At 49.9% G+C, this 12,508-nt stretch overlaps 1 pseudogene; it reads right to left on the minus strand.

Moving 5' to 3' along the window:
- Nucleotides 1–8,511: 8,511 nt before the first annotated feature.
- Nucleotides 8,512–8,756, minus strand: LOC112549721 (annotated as a pseudogene).
- Between the last annotated feature and the right edge of the window lie 3,752 nt (nt 8,757–12,508).

The raw sequence follows: 12,508 nt of genomic DNA on the forward strand, positions 1-12,508 counted from the left end.
CCCCCCCCCCCCCCCCCAACTCAACCCTGGCAGGAGTATTTGCAGAGGGGCCAAGGCAGGGGGATCAGTCTGGAGGCTGCAGGACACACACACCTACCTGGGGTAGTTTCACCCTATTCTCCAGCCCCAGTGATGGCTAATCCGCTCCAGATCCATGGACCTGCGTCCTTGAGCTCTAGGAGGAGTCAGTAAAGAGCCTTTGCTGCTAACGGTACAGTATTAGAAACTGCTTCCCATCAGGATTTGCTGCTACTAGCAAAAATGGATGTTGAAGGTGCATCATTTTCTTGGCATAAGAATCCAAAACAGACCACAGAGCTTCCCTGGCAGATTGTGTTGCTAGTGAGGGTTTTCACTACTCTCTGGTCCAGCGGTAACAAATGCCAATGGATGGTCATCATAATTTGCTACTGGAGCTCTTCATCCAGATGGAGGGAGCTACTGATGGAGGGTGCCTTCCCTTTCATATTTTTCCCCATTCCCTAGTTTTTATGATGTCCGTCTCTAATTGTGTTTGACCTACCCCTGGGTTTGGCACTAGCCACAGTGGTCCATGAACAGCAATGCCATACGTAGTAGATAGAAGGAGTGTGTCAGAGGCTGTGCCTTGTTTTTTGTTGTGTTGTGTTCTGCAGTTTTGACATCCAGGCTTTAGTTGTGCACCCTTTAGCTGCCATGAATTGTGTGCAGTGAAACAGTGTGGAAAGCTCCAGGGATTAGCTGGAGTGGGTGTGCAGAGCTGTCCCTGCAAGTTGAGGAGAGGGGGCCAGTCTACTTCATGTCAGCACTGAGTTTTGTGCGTTGTGTCTACAGAGACACACAAAGAGGTCTTTTTACAGAGGAATAACACAGACCGTGGTTTCCAGGGCTCAGTGATGGGTAAGCAAAGGCAATAGCTAGGAAGGAACCTGCAAGGTCTGGGCTGTTTTTTGTGAAGCAGGATCACCTATACTACTCCTGGAGCATAGCCTGAGGGTTGGGACCTCCTGTTTGCTAGGATGGCGCCGTACCTGAGTTTTGCCTTAGCAAAAAGAAAACTTTGCCAAACCCTGCCCTTGTTTTCTATTTCCAAAGTGCCCTGCAGCATCTGGAGGGACAGAAAGCCGTTATGTCTGCCACTGATGTACTGGAACAGGCATTCAAAGGGGCAGAATATATTTTGAGTCCACATTTCCTCATTTCCAAACATTTATGTCCAGCAAATCCACATATTCTGGAATGGCACTGGGTAGCAGTGGACAACCTTAAAGCTGAAGCTTTGAGGAAGTTATTAATTTCCTTGATTTTTAAAATAAAATAATTTCAGAGCAGTCTTATCTGTGATAGCCCACCTCTCCCCTCCACTCCCTGCAGTTCTTTTGCAGTGATGCCTGGGCTGCAGAAGATGCTGCCTGTATCTAGTCCCTTCAGACCTCCGGCATCACCTCCCCAGATCAGGGTCTTCTCTATTTTACTGCCAGTCCACAGCTTTCCTCCCAGCTGAGTGTGCCCATCCACAGGAGCCCAAAACATTGAGGAGCTGGAAAGAGGATGCAGGAACAGTGCAGAGATGATATGGAGTCACTGGGGCTGATTTTGTTGCCAGTAAAGCAACAAAAGCTATTTTCTTGTCCATGAGAGAGAGCACGTGTGCTTCAGCCATGTGATCAAGGTATAATTGCATTCAAACAGAAGAGAATTGCATGTTATGTCCTGCACACTATGGAGCAGGATATCCAGAGGCACTGATGTATAATCACCATTCAAATTGTACATGCAACCTGGAATGCTGTCACTTGGTACCATTGTTAACCGTTTCCCCAAGGCACATTTCAGCCTGACAACCCATGAGATAGCAACTGATGCAGACCCTGGCACCAGTCACAGAAGCATGGTCTATGATTGCTGATGAGAATGCCATATTTGAAGAGTTTGTCCAAGCTGATAGCAAACTTGTGACATCTGAAACACTGGCCCTCAAGAACATTGTCAGAATGGTCAATAGATCTGATGATAATGAATCTAAGAAAGGAGCCAAAGAAAAGCAGGGTAATGAAGTTTATGCTCCTATCCCTGAGATGGTGTCACACACACAGTCAGTAGGTCATTTAACCCCATATAGGCTGAAATTGCAGGTCTCCAACCCTATATAGATAGCATTCCTGAAGTGACAAATGATATTTTCATTGCTTTGGCTCATGTACCAAACTTTCTACTAAACAGACCCATTTCTACTAAGCAAACAAACATAACAAATTTGCTTAACATTAAATACATGTTAAACATTGTTATTTCAAAATTGTAAATGTGTGTTTTGATGTTGCATGTCTGTTCAACAGACAAGTGTTTTTATGTTAAACAAAGTGTTCCCTGTTTAAGAATATTGTATGTGCACATAAATGGCTTTCTGTACTACATGCTGTTAAAGCAATTTAAATATGTGCTTTGATTTTGCATTTCAATTAAGCAAACACAGGTAAGTTTTTAATGTTAAATGAAGCATTTTCTGGTGTTTAAATATAGTGTGTAATAAAGTAACACATAGTAATAATTCAAAGTATTACTTTCAATGTAGTGTCAACAGGACTTTAACCACCTGTAGTCAAGAACAGTGATTTTTTTTGCTTCACACGGGCTCCTTAAGGGGTTCATCATCATGGTGAAACTTCACTGAAGCTTTTCTTATTGTCAGGGAGTCTATCAGGTTTTTTTCTCATGGATTCTCTGGTGAGCTTGAAGGCAGGAACATCTGATGAGGCTTTTCTCATGGTGACAGCATTAATAAGGTTGCCCTCCCACATAGACTGTCATGTCCAGGGTCCAGCAGAGACCACTGTCTTTCAGTGAAACACCAGGCACCTCCCCACAAGTCACCAATTCCTGAAACGACAACAATTTCCCTTTTGCACCTGCTGCTCTGGCCACCAATTCCACTACTCTTTGTAGGCAAAGTGCTCCAAAAAATGGAGACTTTTTATGAGACTCCCACTACCAACCTGCACGGAGCAGCCAGGAACTTGAAGTTGTGGGAAGAAAGAGAGAGCCACTAATCTCTTCTAGCAGGCAGAGAGTGGCAGGGGCCTTCCTATTAACTGATATTCCATGTTTACTTGTCAGAGGCTGATATAAAAGGGACAGTCCTGAGCAGAGTGCTGGTAGGGATCCAAACAGCTTCTCCATTCCCAGAAGCTGCCAGGCCTCCCTTGGCCAGAATAACCCTCCTCTGTTCTTCATCCACTAAAGAGCAATCACATGAGACTCTAGAAGCCAGAAGCCCTCTGTGCCCACCTGCACCAGAATCCCAGTCCCACTGGGGAAGAAACCAATCCTGCAGCAGGCTGGCAGGGCAGGGTCTGAAAAGCAGAAGAAATTTCATGCCCCCAGTGCGTGCAAGGGCATTGGTCCCCTGGGAATGTATGTGTGTTGTGGGGAGGGTCTTGGCAAGGGCAGTGAAAGGGGTCCAGAAGAGTAAGGGTGGCATTCTGTGCCCTTCCTAGTCACCCACATAGCCATTTTGTTGTTGTTGTCTACGTGGCATTTTTGGCAGTTATGCACTCAGAGGAATTCTCTTCCTGGACATATAGCCCTGAGTGCCTGAACAACTATGTACCTGCACATGGGCTGGGCATGCACAGTAGTAGCCAGCACCTAGACAAATTTTTGTTGAAAAATTTATATATACACACAAATACACACACACAACTTCCATCACAAACCTTTCATCACACAAGAAGAACCGTGCACGAGTTACAATAAATGTACCCATTCCCCCAGGGCCCCGCACACCTACCCATTACCCTTCCCTAACCCAATCGTAGTCTCTTGGTCCAAAAAAACCCTTTTACGGTTTAAAATCTCAGTTCGATCCCTGTCCTTTTTGCTGTCAATGCCACTGTCACTGCTACTGCTGCTGATCCTGTTGCTGACCACTTTGCTGTCATCAGGTCCAGTTATGTCTCTGTCCTCATCATTCTCACTGTCCTCTTCCCCTCCCGTGGGGTCCTTGAACACCCTGTGTCAAGTGTCTCTCTTCCAGGTGGAGTTGGCTGTCTCTTTTCCATCCTATACACATACCCCTTGCAGACACATAACGGCCCTAGATGTCCAAAACTAGAGTCAAGGTGTCAGGAGATCTGGAGAGATTAGATACCTTTATTGTGCTGGGCCATGAAGGATTCAAGTGTAGAATGTACCAGTGGGAGGTTGATGTAGGAGATAAGTTTGTCTGAGGGTGGGGGGGATCTTTGGCCAGCAGGGAAAAGTCACGCTCACACCTGCCCCTGGACACTTTTAAAGAGTAAAGACCAATACTATGGCTTGCACCTTTCCTCCCACCCTCCCGTGAGTCCAAAGTGGGGGAGGGGGGAGGGGGGGTCTGGGCTATGAGATGGGTGAGGTCTTGTTCTACCATGTTACTGACTTCATTTTTACTGCCTTCTCACACCTATTGTCTCCCATTCCCTTTGAACCTTACTGTCACACTTTTGCATATTCACAGACCTGCATTTTGCATGTTGGCTTCTACTCAGGAGAGCACACAAACACCAACACACTCTCCTTATGCCTGAAGAAGAGTGTTTGTGCCTGAAAGCTTGCAAAGAACAATTTTTCTAACTATTTAGTTGGTCTAATAAAAGATATCACATCTACCCAAAGAACCTTGTCTTCATTTTTACTGGCATGCCCTGAAGGCACCCACCTTTGTTTTGATCTTAGATACAAAGATAAGACTAAAAATTCAGTTTCTTTGATAATGCAACACATCCCAGCCCAGCCCAGCCCTGAGGCCATTTGTGTCTTCACAGTGATGCACACAGCACAGACTGTCTCCTCCCAGAGCTGACCAGCTCCAATTGGTACCTCTCTCTGAGCTCTTGCTCCAGCTCTTGCTCCTTTGGGCCACCAGCAGGGACTGAGTCTTTCCCAGCAGCCAGTGCTGAGCAGGATCTCTGTGATGTGGGTCTCTGCTGTGTAGCCAGAGCTGACCAGAACACATTGCTTTAGTCCAAGGATCAGCAACCTACTGACTGAGGAGCCAGGGGGCTTTGGCAACATTTTGGCAGCAGGGAGCTTAAGAGATGTTTCATGTTTCAATACCAGGGGGGTTCCCCTGCACCCTGGCTGGGCTGCAGGGAAAAGCTGCAGCCACAATGGCCAGGTCTGAAGTGCTGACCCACCTCAGACCTGAGTTGGGCTGTTGGCCCACTGCTCAAAAACACTGCTGACCACAGCAGGCACCCCCTGCCCAGGCCCCAGGACAGCCGTGCCCCCTGTTAGTGGAAGGGAGACCCTGGCCAACCCCCTCCTCCTGCACTCCCTGCTCCAGCCTGCCTGCGCCTTGGCCCACATGCCTCCTACCCCCTGCCTACCTCCAGCACCACTCTCAGGACATGCACATGGGTGAAACAAAAAAACCTTATTACCCTCAAACCCCCACCCCATACTTCCCCCCTCAACAAACAGAGCCCCCACCCCAACACACAGTGCCCTTCTACCATCCTCTCCACTCATCACCAATAAAAAACCTGCTTTCTAAAGTGCAAACTATTTACATCAGTCTCAGTCTTTTGGTCCCAGAATAGGGGGCCATTGGGTGGGGTAGGGGGGCTAGGGGACAGAGCCCAGGGGCAGGTGCCCAGCCCCCCAGCCTTGGGCCATTCCGCCTGCAGGTCTGGGTCCCCCTCTGCTTGTCAGAGTCCAGGGTCAGCATACCTCTGTGGTCCTGCACCTGGCCCCTCTGGTTCATTGGCTGCATGGCCTTGGGATGAGCAGTGGGGCTGGTTCCAGGTGGGTGGCATGAGACCCGGGGTGGGGGCCTGGCCAGGAGTTACAGCAGCCAGAAGGCACTGGACTGCCTCCTCCTTGGGCCAGGTGGGGCCCTGCTGCAGGGCAGCAGGTGGAACCCATGGGCCCTGCTGGGCCCCAGACAGGGGCTGGGTAGTGAGGAGCAAGTACACTGCCACCAGACTCAGGAGGGTGTTTAGGGCCCAGCTGTCAGCATCTGCAGCCTCCAATGCCTGGGTCTGGAGGCCCACCTGCTGACAGAGCAGCTCAACATGGTCCCACTCCTGGGCCTCCATCCATGTACTTCAGTTGGGCCTGGGCCCATGCATCCTTTCAGGTGGTCTCCTGGACAATGCCTTCCTGCTGCCAGGCCAGCTCCTGCTCCTCCCACACCTGCTCCTGTGCCTCCTATGCCTGCTTCTGCACCTCCCACTCCTTGGTCACCACCACCATTTGCTGGACCAGGAGGGTCTGAACTTGTGTGCACTGCTGGCGCAGGTGGTGCATGCAGAGGGCTTCAGCAGTGGGTGATGGCAACACTGAGGCAGCATCCCTGCTGGGGCTGGTGGGCTCTCCCCCACGTTCAGATGTTGGCCCTGCAGAGGAAAGAGATGGAGACCTTTTGTGAGAGTTTACAACATTTCAGAGATAAGATGCTCTGCACCAGGGGCCCTGCAATGCCTGGCCTCAGATCAGAGGTTGGCCATGCCTGGGTGCCCAGGAACCATGGTAAGCTGGCCAGGCAGGCCCAGACCTAGGCAGCTGACACCCAAGCACCCCATCCCCACTTGCTCCCCTGGGGCCAGTGGGCCACTGAGTGCTAGCCACAGGCATCCTGCATACCCTGCCCCCTTCCCAGGGCAGGACTGGCCAGGCTGCTGGCAGCACCTGCTGCCCTGGCTCCAGATCCCATTTCCCCTCTTCTCTCTCTGCAGGCCACCCACTGTGCTGTGCTGCCATCCAGCCCACAGTGTCTGGGCTCATGGTGCATGGGGTTCCCGGACAACTGGAGCAAGGTGCTGGCCGTGTCTGTGCCCTCTCTACTGGAGGACTTTCTGGGAAGGTGCCCTAGGGCCAGCCCCCTGACCTGGCTGCCACTGCATCCCAAGCATCCTGCTGCTTCGTATGCCTTGAGTGATGTACGATGAGCTGTTTGTGAAGGCAGAGGGGTGCCTGAGCCACCGTGCCCTGCTGGTGCTGATTCTCCTGATGCCCTGGCTGCACCTGCTCTCCTGGTTTGGGACTTTGAGCTATGAGAGTGTGGTAGGTAAGCCCAGGATGCCCCAGAACCTCAGCTGCAACCCAGGCCGGATTAATGCATAGGCAAACTAGGCATACTCCTAGGGCCCTAAGTGAAGAAGAGGCCCAGTTGTGCTTATTTGACATATTACTAGCAAATTGCCCATCAAGAACGATGGGAAGTGGGGGCGCAGAGCCGGATGCGCGGCTCTGTTGTTTCCCACCCCCCCTTGTCCAGCCCCACTCCAGCCCCCCAACCACCTGGGGCCAGGCCTGCTCCAATCCCTCCCTGCTGCTTCTCATTTGGCCCTGCTCTACCCCCCACCCCCGCTTTGGGTCCAGCCCCGCTCCCCCACCTCCCTCCCATTTTGGGTCCGACCTCACTCCCTGCCCCTTGCTTCAGGTCCAACCCTGCTTCCCACCCCACACCGCTTTGGGTCTGACCCCGCTACCCCCTGCTGCTTCAGGTCTGACCTTGCCCCTGCCACCTCAGCTGGCCCTGGTGGCCAAGAGAAACAGTGCAGGGCAGAAAGGTCCATCCAGATGCTCAAGGCAATTCTGCTGCTAGCAGGTGGAAACAATCGACCACCTCTTCCTGGACTGCCCATAAGCCAGAGAGGTATGGAAGAAAGTCCACGCACTCCTTCTGGTGGTGACAGGTATCAGAACCCTGACCAGAGAAGCGGACCTCTACAGGCACTTGACCAAATAAGCAAGGGGCCCCTACAGCCCATATCAACCAGTTTATCTCCTGCTTCAGGTATGCCCTGTGGAAAGCCAGGAACCTGCTCACAAACAGGTACTCAAACCCCACAGTTGAGAACTGTATTAAAATGGGGCTGAATGAAATGTACTGGTACTACAGGAAGACAGAAGTGGATAACAGGAAAGAGATGGTGGACCTCATATGGAAGAGGGGACTGGCAGACTTTGCAGAGGCAAACCCTCTGAAGAGAACAATGAGGAGGACAATGGTGAAGATGGAAACAATGACAATGATGAATATGAGGACAATGTGTAAAAGTGCTGGAAGGGTGATGATGTGAACTTTGTAACAGAACTAAAATAGTTTAACTGTTAAAGTGTGTTTTTGGTGTGTCAAATGAACCACAGTGGCTACATGACAGGTTGTTAGAGATATTTTATATGTATAGAAATAAATAATTTTGCAACCCCCCCAACATACACACACAATGATTGGGAAGGATCTATCGGTGGTTGTCAAACCATGAATATGGGAGTGTGGTGATGTACCACCAGGCTGCTGACATGTGCAGCACAGCTGTGCACCTAAGATGAGCACCTCACAGTGATAAAGTAGTTGTGTGGCTCTGCCACATTAAAGATGCACAGCAATGAAAATGAAGTGCGCAGCAGAAAAAACTACACAATTTATAACTTGCAAGACAATGTGGGATTAACTGCAAAACTCAGTCACTGTTTCTAGAGCTGTTCAAAAACTCTCCCTCCCCAACATCTCTTTCCAATCTGTTTTTTGGACCACAACACCAAAGGGAAGCACAAATGCAGTCCCCCACTACCACAAATTATGCAGTTGAGTTTCCCACATTCGGGGAAACCATAGGAGTCAGCATAACCAGAGCACAAAAGACAAGTGTCATCCTAGAAAAACTTTTTTTTTTTTAATTTTAAATATTGTATTAGAAAAACAAACCATAATAAAAGGCTCTCACCCTAGAAAAACTTTTTTTTTTAAGCCACTGATAATAGTATTTCCCCTGCCAGGTAAATATACTTTGGCATGGCTGAGCCACAGTGGCCCCCATGCCAACCCATGCAGAGTTGCAGGTGAGTGCATGCAACCCTGCCATTGCTGCCTGCTCCCTCCCCACAGCCCAGACCCCCAATCTCCACATCCTCTATGCACTTCACCCCATGCCATGTCCCCCACAGCAGCACTTAGCAACCTGTTCCCACACTGCCTTGTGCCCTACCCCTCCCCTACCATATCTGCATACAGCCACCCACTCTGTTTTCATCATCAGAATCTCCCTGCTCACTTGGGCTCCAGTCCTGGGTGACCTGCCCCCCTCTTCCCACCCTGCCAGGGCTATGGTGACCTTCCTGCAGGAACCTGGTCCTGCAGTGCCACAGGTGGTCCCAGCCTAGGGTAACTGTATATACTGTGCATTGAGTTAGTACTTCATTAAGCAAGTACTAAACTAAATGCACAGTAACTACTGTGCATTAATGAATGTGTAGACATGCCCAAAGACTGCTGTCTTTCCTTGATCCCTACATCAGAGGCACCTCACAGCAATCTCCCTTCTACAATCCACTTCCACCTCCCTGGGTGCATCTACACATGCACAATTACTGCACAGTAATGTAGGTTACTGAGCAGTAACTTAAAATTAGTGCTCAGTATGAGCGCAGATCTACATGTGTGCACCTGTACCATGCAGTAACTATGGTGACTTACACCAACTTGGGTGTAAAATTTGCTACCTGCATGGTGCAGATAGCAAATTTACACCCAGTTAGTTACTGTGCAGTAACGTGCTTGTAGACATCTTACTACACAGTAACCCTGTGTGTGTGGACTGATTTAGGACAAACTTTACTCCCATGTCAGTCCACACACAGCATTTCTGCACTGGAACACCTGCATGTGTAGATGCTGGTGCAAAAAGTGCTTACTGTGCAGTAATTTATTGCACAGTAAGTTACTGCACAGTACATGCATATATAGACATGCCCCCTGTGACTCTGAACTGGGCATTTATGAAGATGGAAATGTGCCACTGCAGAGAAATGTCAAGTGTAACAAAATCAATTGAGCTACTTCTTAACCCTCTGTTGCTGTTTATCTGGCCTCCCTCCTTGAAAGAGCACCCACAGAATTTGCTCCCTGCTTCATATTAGTTGTGTTTCTTAGGAAAGATAAGACAATCTGTCTTATGTGGGTCAGTGATCTGTTACAATATTCAACCATCCACAGTCATGTCTTCTCATTAAAAACTAAGTAACAGCTGCTTCTAATTAGTGATGGAATTACACTTTAATTATGGGAAACTACTGTGTAATTCACACACAGGATATAATCAATAATCAGTAACAGCATTTAGTGTGAATCACTAAGTATCACTAGAATTTACTAACAGAGTAGGTGGATTCTGAGATGCTTCTACAATTAAATTGCATATCTTGGGCGTTTTAGTTTAGAAACACTGCAAACTAGAGCACACACTGGATGCTATGAATACACCAAAAACACCAGGGAGCCAGGCAGATACAATCAGGCACACAGTACCAAAGCTTGACACAAAATTTCACTTGAAGAAGCATGCAGAGGCCTTGTGCATGAAAATAATAATAAACCTGCTTGTCCACAGTCTCAGCTGTAGCTAAGGGGAGCGTTGTGGAAATTCCTGTACATTACCTTGACTGGCCACGCTTTTGAAGGGCTTGTGTAGGAACAAGCTCAGCCAGTCTACAATACACACAGACTCACCAGGAATCTCCAGTCCTGTCACAGAACACTTATGAATTCGGCATGCGCCTGCAGCCATACTGCTGAGGGCAAGCGAAACTCGGGGGCATCTGAACCCCAAGCCTCTGAGCTTGGGCCTGCACATAAGATGCCCGCCAAAGAATTTGGAAGCATCTGAAGCCCCAGGCAGAGGTGGAGGATGTTTGCTGGTAGCAGGGCCACATCTGGTTCTTGAATGACTCATGGATTTGGAATTCCTTTGGCTGATTTGACTTGAATAAGAAAAATTCCACCCTGCTCCAGCTCCAACACCTGAAAAACTGTTAATGCAAAAAGGGAGTGGATTCTCCTCCTCCACCTCACTGCTTTCTGTTACTTAGTCTTAAGGCTAAGATGACAGCATGTTAAAAAAGCAGGTGCATTTGTGGGTGTTCAGAGACTCAAACTGGACTCCCACTCCCTTCCAGGCCACACACGCTGCCCCTCCCACCTCTCTGATCTGCCCCCTCCAGCCCCAGGTGCATCAGGGAGCAGGTCCCAGGACCCAGTGAGAGGGCAGCAGCTGCAGCTGGGGTCATTCTGCATCCCCAGATCACCTCCATGCATGGGGACAACCAAGTAGCAAACTGAGCCAGAGGGTGTCTCGTTTCACTAGACACCTCCTCCACCTTACACAGAGATAGGAACTGCCACTGGGGTTGGATCATGATCCCTCTGGAATGGCTTTTCCTCATCATCCCTCATTTCCCCAGCTGTATCCCAGGTTTCACCTTGGAGCCGATACCAGCAGAAGCTGAGGGAATAGAAAAGGGAGCATTGATCCCTCCTGCAGATGTGATCACAACAAGGGCACAGGTCCCCAGAGGCAGTAAGAACTGAGTCTGGGGGGGAAGGGCCATGTGTGATGGGAGTCCCTGTCCTGCCCTCCCCAGTGCTTTCCCTGAGGTCTCTCTCCATCCCCTGGAGTCTGTAGTTCAGGAGATGATGTCAGTGGAGGGGAGGGGGCTTCCCTGCAGGGCTGGTTCCAGCCACTGGAGAAAGTTGTCCATGGGCTGAGTACAGAGGGGCTTTAGTGAATGTCTCTCCTAGCACAGACTCTGCTGGGGGAGCAGCAGCTGCTTAGCCTGGACTCCTGTGTCACTATGAAGGAACCTGGCAGGGGAAATACCATGACCACTAAGGTGGTTTTCCTAGTTGCAGGGGAAAACCACTTCCTTGGCAGGGGGTAGTACCCAGACTGAGATAATGCATAGTTAGCCTCCCCCTTTCACTTCCAGTGGGAAGATCTCAGCTACATGCTAACTTTATGGAAATGGGAGACTCCTCCTTAGCTTGCTCCTGAGGCCATACGGCTGAGGGCAAGTGAAACGCGGGGGCATCCAAACCCCAAGTCTCTGGGCTTGGGCCTGCACGTAGGACGCCCGCCAAAGGATTTGGAAGCATCTGAAGCCCCAGGCAGGGGTGGAGGATGTTTGCCGGTAGCAGGGCCACATCTGGTTCTTGAATGACTCATGGATTTGGAATTAATTTAGCTGATTTGGCTTGGATCATGAAAATTTTTCCTTAAAAAAAAGCAGTAGCTGAAGTGGGTTCTTCTAACAGCCGTAATCACTAACAATTCAAACTCACAGGCTATGCAGTTTCTGAGCCTGTCTTTTCCTCTGCTGCCTCCTCCCGCCAGCCACTGCTGTTCCCTGCTTGTCCAGCCCCTTCCTGTGTATCTCCCTGTTACCCCGGCTGCAACACACACAGGGATGGGGATCCTGTCCAGCTGGACATAGCTGGACATAGAATACTTCCGAGCTGGACATAGAAGCCAGGTGTCCTGGCTCCCAGCACCCCAGGACCTCCACCTCTGGGATGCCTGGGAGTCCGGGCTTTGTCTCCAGCACAGACCGACTGTTTCCTCAGCCAGAGCTCAGTTGTCCATGTGTCATACAGACCCTGGGAAGGGCCCCAGCCAAAAGCAGCTACTGGGCAAGGAGACTCCCCCTTCTGAGTTCCCTGGTTGCCCCCTTTGTTTGCACAGCAGCTGGGCAGGAAGCCCCAGCA

Source organism: Alligator sinensis, unplaced genomic scaffold, assembly GCF_000455745.1.
Source record: "Alligator sinensis unplaced genomic scaffold, ASM45574v1 scaffold1097_1, whole genome shotgun sequence".
NCBI lineage: Eukaryota > Metazoa > Chordata > Crocodylia > Alligatoridae > Alligator > Alligator sinensis.